The sequence below is a fragment of the Lactuca sativa genome, chromosome 8 (assembly GCF_002870075.4).
Source record: "Lactuca sativa cultivar Salinas chromosome 8, Lsat_Salinas_v11, whole genome shotgun sequence".
Lineage (NCBI taxonomy): Eukaryota > Viridiplantae > Streptophyta > Magnoliopsida > Asterales > Asteraceae > Lactuca > Lactuca sativa.
The window spans coordinates 195536874-195547811 of record NC_056630.2 but is presented as its reverse complement, the minus strand read 5'-3'; the positions used below and the strand labels follow the sequence as shown (position 1 = coordinate 195547811).

General features: G+C 33.5%; 1 non-coding gene across 1 annotated transcript; it reads left to right on the top strand.

Annotated features, from left to right (window-relative positions):
• The first annotated feature begins 224 nt into the window (after positions 1-224).
• On the top strand, positions 225-331 carry LOC111900187 (small nucleolar RNA R71). The gene has a single exon (XR_002853145.1). It is a non-coding gene; the product is annotated as a small nucleolar RNA R71 (small nucleolar RNA).
• The last annotated feature ends 10607 nt before the right edge of the window (positions 332-10938 follow it).

Genomic DNA, 10938 nt, shown 5'->3' with positions numbered 1-10938 from the left:
GCACAGCTATTATAGCAGCCATGTCTGCAAAATTACCACCCCCGCTTCCTTTAACTCCCTCATTTCTTGGATTGTGGTACGCGCGAGAATGCTTTGCAAATTCCTCAACTAACTCCTTGACTTCCCCCGAATTTTTCTTAGTTAGTGGTCCTTGAGAATCAAGGAGTTGCCTTGTCATGACATTACCACTATCATAAAATATTGACACTTCTTGTTGCATATTGAGGTCGTTTTGAGGACAATTTCTCAACAATCCCTTGTAGTGCTCTCATGCCTCATAAAGTGACTCACCGGGATTTTGGTCAAAATTTGCTATTGCCTTCTTGAGTTTAGCTATCTTGGAAGGTGGGAAAAAATCTTCTAGAAACTGTTTGCGCATTTGGGCCCAAGTATCGATTGCACCAGGTGGTAGAGCATTTAGCCAGTCTTTAGCAGCTCCCTTAAAAGTGACTGGTAGCATCCTCAGCAAGACTGTCTCTCTAGGAATATTTGGGACATTGAAATAATCTGTTATGTCATTTACTTCATCTAAATTCTTGTAAGCATCCTCATGATCCTTTCCAGAAAATGGTACATCCTTAAGTGCAGTAAAGATGTGTCCCTTTAGCTCGAATGTGGCAGTTACACGAATTGCAGGTTGTATTAGGCTAGGACCAACATCATCTCTAATTCGCTTTCCTTAAGATCCTATGGACATATCCGCGATGTACGCCATCTTGTTATCAATCTTGTCTTTCGATTCAGTTCTATATAATGAAAATCCAGGCTCAGATTCGTACTCGGATTCTCGTGGGTTAGAATTTTTTATCAAAGTCTTCAACCTTGTTCTTGTCCTTTGAGGATGTACTAGATTCTCCCACTTTCTTTCCTGACTTCTTTCCAAAGACTTATCTAAGATCTTTGAAGAATGATTTTTTGGTGTTTGGTTCACTCCTACATTCTTATCCGACTTTTAGTGAAGGGCTAACTCTAGATCTTAGTGGTGGCACCAAAGGTGTGTTAGAGCCTCCGGTCATGAACTTCCACAAAATAAACAAAAATACAAATGTAAAACTGAACTAAAACAGCAAACAAAGAAACTGGAAATGATTGGATTCACGTCGTGAGCCCTAAAAGCTCACGTCGTGAGTTCAGTACTGGAAGAAAATAAACTAAACTGAAAAATAACTTTTTGCAGGTTTTACCCCACAAAAAGGATCGATTAATTTAAAGAAAAGAAATCAACAATTAACTAAGCCGTTCCCCGACAACGACACCAAAAAACTTGATGCGTGCAAATATCTACACCTAATTCTAAATTTATAATCTAACTAACTTAACTTACTAAATTGCACCTATGTAGTGTACATAGTAAAATTATAAAAGAGTTTGGGTAAGTCGGGTGTCGATCACATGGAACGGTTTTGACTAATTAATCTACCTACTATTAAAGTAAACTAATTTCTAAAAAAGAAGTGGGTGTTATCTAATTTTTCAAGTTTAGATGAACTTAATTCCTTAACACAAATTCAATCAATAAACAAAACACTTCTGTTAGTTCGAATCCACTTTCCCTCAATGGTTTATAAATTAGTTATGTCAATTCCTATTGATTGCCAATTAAAACCTTATTAGCAATTCAGTTCTAAATGTACTAATTATCAATTAATTCATGTAGGTCTATGTATGGTCACACATAATTTAACACAAAATCAATTGTTGAATAATATTGGAGCTGTGTAAGTTTGGATTAACAAACACAAATTATGGTCATAACATGAGTTCTCTAGCATAACTCAATTTATTAATTCAATTCCTTAATTAAGATTGGTTCAATCTTAGCTCTAATAATCTAATGTTCACTAAATTACTAGGTGTTCAAAGTCGTGTAGAATAATGGTCATTAACTACATAGAATAAGAAGTTTAAGCAATCTAATTATCAAATCAAGCATGCTAGGAATACCAATCAAACAAAAGACATAACCAAAAAGCAATGTCTAGATTAATAAAATAAAACCATGAGTTCCAGCTTCATCTAGCTAACATAAGCAACTGGATTTAGCTGGACATCTTAGCAAACAAGCATAAACAAACCATAGTCTTAATCATGTTTAAATGTACCAAACTATTAAGCTAAGTATGAACTCTTCCTTCTTCCTTGGTATGCAAACCAATCTCCAGGCCTCTCCTCCTTCTGAATTTTGTCATCTGAACGCTCCAAGTCAGCCAAAAGCCCTTTAAGTCGTAGGGAACAAGCGGATATATAGTTTTTGAATTTTCCGCACTTACGTCGTGAGCCGATATGTCTCACGACGTGAATATAGTGATAATCTGTGTTGGAAAAGGTCTCTTCTATGCGTATCTTATCTTCTAGAATATTCTAACTCACGTCGTGATTCTTCAATCGTCACGTCGTGAATTAAGCTGATTTCGTGGGTTTCTTTTTCTTTAATTCTCTAAGCCTCCAAAGTTCCAAGCTTTGTCGTTTTTAGCCCCTTTTCTTCAAGAATGTTTTTATTTGGCTGCAAAGTACAATTCAAACATATAAGTATCATTATTCAATGCACATAACCAAAATATGTATAAAAATATAAGTAAATATTGTCTAAAAACCTGTATAAATATGGCAATATCAACGGTTCAAAAAATAAATATAAATTTTATAGAAAAAATCATAATTATTAATAAATTATTTTAAAATAATTATTAATTAAGATATTTAGATTATAACACGTAGAAACCATGATTAAAAAAAGTTATAGTAAAAAGTCATAATTATTAATCTACTATTTTCAATAAATTATTAATTTAGATACAATTGTTTTTTATTTTTGTAAAGTTATAATTATTGATTTAAATAAAATTATAATTATTGATTACCAAATATTTTAAATTTCAAAATGGTAATAAATAATGCTAACTTTAAGTGATTTAGAAGAATTTAAATTTAAATGTAAAATCATAGAATACGACATGTGTCATTTTTATAGAATAAGAGAAAAAAAATTAAAAATTATAAGAAATTAACAAGTGGCACACAAACTATTTTTTTTATTAGTATAGAGAGATTTATAAATGTTATTTTTAATGTATAAGATTTATATATTAATAAATATAACTTTATTAAATTATTAATTTTCTTATATATATATATATATATATATATATATATATATATATATATATATATATTAATTTCATATTTATTAGATCAATTCTTTTAGTTAAATCTCACATATCCCACCTCTCATGCTCCAACCTAAATGCTCTTGTGTCATACTTGATGCCTCTTGTGCTATTCATATTCTTGTTGTGCCATGATGGCGCAAGATGGACCATCTTGGTCTTTGATGAGCCAAGTATGTTATGAAGTCCTCTATGATTTTCAAGATGAAAGAATGTTCCAAAAGACACTGCATGGCAGAATACGATTATTTGTCACCATTCATGGGCTTATGGGCCAATGGGCTTGGCCCATTAGGGTGTTAGGTTTGATCCCTCAAGTATGAATAGGCTCATACCCCATCATTGAAAATTTCTAGTTTTCTGTGAGAGCTCAAAGTGAGATACAATTTTTAGTGCTTATAATTATTCCATAAAGCTAATAAAATCCTCTCTCTCTCTCTCTCTCTCTCTCTCTCTCTCTTGTTCACCCGTAGACGTAGGTCACCTTGACCGAACCACATTAAATTTCGTGTTCTTTTGATTTACGTGTTTCAGAAGTTCTGTGAGTTTACCTAAGTTTGTGTTTTGATATTTTTCTGAAGTGCTTAACTTGTTTTGTGTCACCCAACAAACTAATATCAGAGCTATGGCTAAAGATGGGAGAGTTAAGATCGACAAGTTCAATGGAAAAGATTTCAGTTCTAAGAAGATGCAAATTGAATACTACCTCTACCAAAAGAATTTACATGAACCGTTGTCAGAATATAAACTGTTCTTTATGAACCAGGAGGATTGGGAGTTGTGAGATTGGTAGCCACTTGGTATGGTGCATTTATCATTAGAAAAGAACTTTGCTTACAACATTGTCAATGAGAAGACAACTTATGGTTTGATTAAAGTGTTATATAATATGTACGAGAAACCTTCAGCGGCAAATAAGGTTCACTTGATTCGACAATTGGTAAATCTGAAGATGAAGGAAGGTGGCTCAGTGACTAATCACGTTAATGAATTTATTTCAATCTTGTCAAGTTTGATACTGGTTGAGATTAAATTTGAATATGAAGTCCAAGAACTGCTACGGTTATCATCATTACCCAAAAGTTGGTCAGGAATAGTGACAACAGTCAACAGCTCTGCTGGAGGTGCCAAGCTGACATTTGAAGACATACACAACTTAATCCTTGGTGAAGTTGTACGTAGACAAAGTGTTGAAGAATCTTATAAAAGTCTTCTTAATACTGAGGAAAGAGGAACGAAGTCCAACAGAGGGAGTAGGGGTAGAGGAAGATCAAAGTCGAGGAAGAGAGGTGTATCGAAAATAGGAAGGACATCACCTGTTGGAACTGCAAAGAAAAGGGTCATTTCAAGAATCAATGTCCAAATCCTCTTGCAGAAAAAGGCAAGAATAAGATGAACATTGCATCAGACTCTGAAGGAGATGCTCTTATCTATGTAGTCGAAAACTTAGTTGAATCATGGATCATGGATTCTAGTGCGTCATTCCATGCTAGTCATTCCAAAGATGTGATGCAGAATTTCAGGCAGTACCAAGGGAAGGTAAGAATGGCAGACAACAAGAGCCTTGATATTACAGGTGTTGGGGATGTGGTCCTCAAGACTACTTTGGGTACAAAGTGGACTTTGAAGAATGTCAAGTTTATTCCAATTTTAAAAAATGTTGATATCTGTTCGGTTAGATATCCAATCCCTTAACTATAATTGGTATGTAATTGACTTGATTGGTAGCATTGTCCTTTTGGCTTGGCTTCACTCTTGCAACTTGATAGGATGACTAGAGGAGAAAGAGAGAGAGAGAGAAAGAGAGAGAGAGTAGGATTTATTATATGAATAATAAATTGGTACTCAGAATGATTTTATTAATATATTATAAGATTAATATATTATTTGGAAATCATATTATTAATTAGTAATTAATCTGAAATTAATTTGATATTAATTTTGGGATTAAAGGAATTGAATAATAATGGAGGGGTTGTTATGTAAATAATTGATAGTTGCAAAACTGGGCTGATGGACTCCATAGAGTGGATGAAATTTATGGTTAAGACCATAAAGTTTTGTCTAAGGGCTCTAAAGAGGAGGTCCATGGGCTGCTTAACCCTTAAGCATGAATTAGGGTTTCCTCCAGAAACCCTAGCAGCCCACCCAGCTATATAAATCCCTACACCTCTTGGAATTTCGGCCCTAATCTTGAGAAATCCTAGGATAGCGAATTTTCTACCTCTCTCCAAGTCATTCTTTTCATTGGGTGTTTGTTAATCCATTAGAGGTGCATCACTTAGGGCACTAAGCTTTCAAGAATATGGGTGGTTCTTGTTAATGCTACATAACAACTGGTGGAATGATCAAACCATAATATTATATATGATAGCAAAATTGTATGCTATTCTATAGGGTGATTGCTTTGGTGTTCATATTTGTATGTTTAATAGAGAAAAACTTAGATACAAAGCCATTAGGGTTGCATGATCACATAGGAATGTAGACATGCTTATAACCCATCAGTGGTATCAGAGCTTAAGTCGTTTTTCAATTGAATTTGATGCAATAGTGTTTTGGCCAAAGCATAAGATAATCAAATTTTGCTGTCTAGACAGGGAACTCGACGATTTGGACGAACTGGACGAGTTGGATGAACTCGACAAGTTTATTGGCCAACTCGACGAGTTGACTCGTCTGTCCCCTAAAATTTCTATTTTTCAGATCAGATTTTGAATTGGATTATTACCATAACTCATTTTTATTGCCTAAAATTGATTTTTCTGAATGGTAACATGATATCTTTTTCAAAATTAAAGGATTTGGTTAAATTTGGATAAGATATTTAATATTTTGGATAAAGATAATGTTACTTCTAATTTAACCTAGTATTTTGAAAAGTTTCAAAAGTTCACCCTTTTGGTTTTGTAATTTAAATTTGATTAAATATTTTTGATTTTGTAATCTTAAATTTAGAACCCTTAGTATTTTTGAATAGTTTAAAAATACACCCTCATGGTTTTATTAATAATTAAATTAAAAGATTAATAAAAAGACAACTAATAATTCCTTGACATGGTCTAAAATTAATTAAATTAAAAGTTTAATTTATTAAAAGATTAAACCACCTAGTATTTTAAAAGTTTAAAATACACCCTTATAATGTTATATGATTAAAAGCTTAATTATATATATGTATAAGAAAAAGTTAGTCTTACAGTTAGTAGGCCTCATTAATGAAGCAGGTCTATAATGGGTGTTTAAGGAAACGACCTGTAAAATGACCGCCATTGGGTATCTACTTTTACCCACCGCACTCTTGACTAGTGGAGGGTCGTTAGCCGAATGGATAGGATAAGATATTAAGATTTCATTAAAAGTATAATGAATTATAAAGTAACTAAACCTTTTATAAATTCCCAATCTTAGTTACTTTAGGAAATTGTGAATTTAATGCTAACCCTTGAAATTGCACAGTGCACCTTATAAGTCATTAGTGGAGCGTGTGTGGTTAACCAACACACTAATTTGGGACAAATGAAGGATGGCAATAGGTAGCTCGTTAATTATTGTTGATCGATAGAGTGTGTGTGGTTAATTGACACATTGATTAGACGATAAATGAGATCGAGAGTACCAAGCTAATTTGCATGGTTATTCACACCTTGTTTGTGATCCTCAGTATCCCAGTCATAAAGTTGAAGGGCATAATCGAGATTAAACATGCCATTGAAAAGTTCAATGAATCTCAAAAGATCTAGAAATTTCATTTAAAACCTAATTCGTTTAAAATTTCATTTTCATGGTGGAATTGGAAAATTGTCATTTACCTACCTTTAAATAATTTACAATTGGATTACAACATCCCTTTTCCGAATGGTGAATTATTGTGTTGGGTCCCAGCCTTAATATTTCATTTGGGTGTTATATTGAGGGTTAAATCAATTAACTTGAATTTCTCCCTTTTATAGATGTCTAGTTCTGACAACTATGGTTTTCCTCAATCCTTTGGAAAAAGCTTTCCTTTTGAAGATGATATTCCATGTGTCGATCAAGGTGAAAGATCATTCCATTCTTCGTGAATGGGTGGAAATCATACTTCTCTTCCTCCACTTCCTCCAGTGATTCTCCCTGACCCACGTTTTCGTCGACTTGAAAAGTTCAAGGTCACTCAAGCCCTATTTGCATGCAAGCATCGAGATGGAAGTCCTGTGTGTGCACATGTTGTTAAGATGAAGTTGCACATTGACAGACTCGGAATGTTGGGTGTCGTTTTCCCGAGGAAGCTAGATATTGACTTGGTTCTTCAATCACTTCCTAATTCATATGGTCAGTTCGTTAAGGACTACTATATGATAGACCATGACGTGACCCTTATTGATCTGACATATTTGCTAATTGTTGTTGAATCAACAATGATTTGGCATACTGGTAAAGCAAAATTGATTTGAAGATCTACTTCCCATATTTCCATAGACATAGGCGATAACACCGTTGATAGTCCATAAATGATTTCTTCTCCTAAGGGAGAGAAATTGGCCAAAGTAAAAAAGTTTGAGCATAAAAGAAAGGCCGGATCTGAGATAGTTCCACATATCACTCCTAAAGAGTCCATCTATTTCTACTGCAAATTGAAGGGGCATTGGAAGCGAAGCTGCCCTGACTACCTGAGAGATCTAAGAGATGCTAAAGTCAAATTGTATGGCTCTACTTCAGGTACATTCACTATCTAACTCTATTAAGTTCTGATTTATATATTCTTACTACATGATGTAAATGTACATTTTGATGTTTTGTAAAATCTAAGAGAAAGAAGGAAGCTTAAAAGAAAAGTAAGTTGATTCTGATCATGACGAAGTGGATTTCGGTCGCATGGTTCGATGATCATATTTTTGAGCTGCTGCTTAGGAGTTATGATAGATTCCTTAGGAATATTTAGAAACATAGTTTTCATATGTATTTGCATTGTAAGGACAAGTTTTCCGCACATTATTAATAAAATTGTTTTATGTAGTTTATGTTTCCTTGCAATGGCATTTATGGCCAATTGATGTTTATATATTTCTATTATTAGCAATGTTGAAAATGGATTTGGTTCTTGGTTATATCATTTGTGGCAGTGTCGTAATTTGCCAAGTGAGAAGGATTCTCATCACCCAAGTTTCAATTGGACAGAAACTTGGAATCATACGATTTGAATTGTGTGATGTATGAGAATCTTGATCCTTGGGAAATTAGGACTGATTCCTTGTTCATATGTATGTGAGTCAAGTGAAAGACTAAAGGATCTAGTACATATTGATGTGTACTGGTCGGATCCTCCACAAAGGATGGTAAGTCTATTCGTCATGATTTATTGAAGGTTCAGTAAATATGGCTATGCTTACAAGCTTAAGTATAATTCTGATACATTGAAATGCTTCAATATATAGCAGAACGAATAAGAAGAATCAAATTGGGCAGAATGATTAAAGTTTCTCCAATCTCAAAGGAAAGGAGAGTACCTTAGTAGTATCATATTTTATGATCACCCTAATGAATATGGAACCACTTCACAATTGATCCTTAAGGACACCTTAGTGCATTTATATGACTAAGATGAGGAATTGGGAATTTTTGAAATGGTTAAATCAAGAAGATGAGTCGTACTTCGTTCCAATATCAAGTTTTGGAGTTATACTCTAATTGCTCAAAGATTGTATCTTGAGTAATACGTTCTAAGTAGGTTTGTAACACCTCATGAAATGTGGAGTAGAAGAGTTTTCTTTCTTCTGCAGATTTCAAATTGGTAGTTGTGATGTTTTGGTTTAAACAAAGAACAACTAAGACCAATTGTATGAAGTGTTATATTGATAAGAATCTGCACTAACTCTTGAATATTTGTTTGTCAAGGAATGTGCCTTGACAGAGAATCTTATGTTAAGAGGTCATTGGAAGGCTAAATGATCTTGAATAGTTTTAAGAACTAATAAAGAATAAACCTTTTAGTTATCACTAGCACACGACCTGAGGTTGATAACCTATCGTGTTGACATAACTTAGAAGCAATGGTACACCAGTGTGCTGCTGGATGGCTATAAATTGGGATTAAGCAAGTTCAGTCCATATGAGTTTGAATTTGTCATAAACCTTGTCTTATGATAGTGGTTGGAAATGAAAAATCTACATGGATAGGAACATGTACACCATAAAATCTAAGTGGCAATAGGTTTCTTTCTACTTTATGTAAATGATTGTGAGGAAACGCTTCCACTAGTAGATTTTAAAAGTATTAGAGTTAGCAAGTATGATGATTGCGTTCTCAAATTCGAGTATGGTTATGACATCCCTTTTCATAGTTCGAACTATGAGAAATGGCAAATAGTTAAAAACATTCGGGACTTATTGCCATAAGTTCTAAAAAGGTTTAGACATAAACGTGAGCTATCTAATGAATGGTGTATGAGTTTGAGAAGTCTAGATAAACACTTATCAAAGCACCATGTATCAGAAATATGAACTTTGGTAAGAAAGTAATTAGGTATTGATTTCTAGAAGTCCAGTTGATCTCTGGGTACATGTTAAAGCTAGTGGGAGCATAATTGTTATGATTATATGAACATAATTGTTATGCTAGTAGGAGCATGATTATTATGTTAAGTGATGCAAGTTAGCATTGCTATTTATAGGAAACAAAGTTCTAAATTTGCAAAGTTGCAGAATTTGGGAATTGTTTCGCTATAGTAAGTCTTAAGGGATAAGGCATTTATACTTCATTTCGAATCTAAAAGTTTAGATTGAAATTCTAATAGAACTTAGTCATGAACATATATGAATGTCATGTTAAAATGTTTCAACATGGGAAATTTTATATATGGAAGTATTATAGCAAGAGACTGGTCAAGTATCATGTCTTTATGTAAGACATTATGAATCGTATCCCATATGCTTCGGGTATAGTATCGGTTACATATGATATAATATACGCCTGTTCTGATTTTTACAAATACCTAGCACGTTAAGAGGGAAAAAGGACCAAAACTGGATATGACCAAATTTGTTAAACAACTATCAAGGACAATCGAAGATTTACGAAAGATTGGTTGCTTGTGGACAGTTGGAAGTATAGTATTATTTTCAATGGAGCATATTGATATAATTCAGAATAGATAGGATTTTGTTAAGAATGGATTGTTATATGGAAGATATGGAAATATTTCCATTATGGGAGTTGGCTATTGAGATATATGTGCGAGTTAGAAACTTTAATGCAAGAAGGATGTTCAAAGAATGCACATTGAATATGAGACTTCATTTCCATGGAATTGTTTTGTAATCAATCTCCAATGGAATGTTTTGTAAAATCATTGTCAAAGTCTCTGTGACTTTGGGGCCTTTATATTACCAAATGATCATTGCATGTAAGTTTAGACTCTAAAGAATTTGGTATTCTTACACTTGTGATATGGATTTGGAATTGTGAAATGATCATCATTGGAAATGTGTTCAATTGATCTGTTTGACAAAGAAAGGACTATAGATAAACATAGTGTGCATGTTTTGTGGATGGCATGATGTAACATCCAAAATTTCAAACAAATTTAAGCTTTTAAAAACATGTCAAGTTCATCAAAATATTACAAATTTAGTTTTCAAAACATTAATTATCAGAGTCTTTTCCCAGAAACATAACATAGTAGGAGGAGTTGTATGATCACGCCTTGGCCTTGCTGCGATCCCCTAAGGTACCTGAAACCATAAACTGAAACTGTAAGCCCGAAAGCTTAGTGAGTCACCCCAAAATACCGAT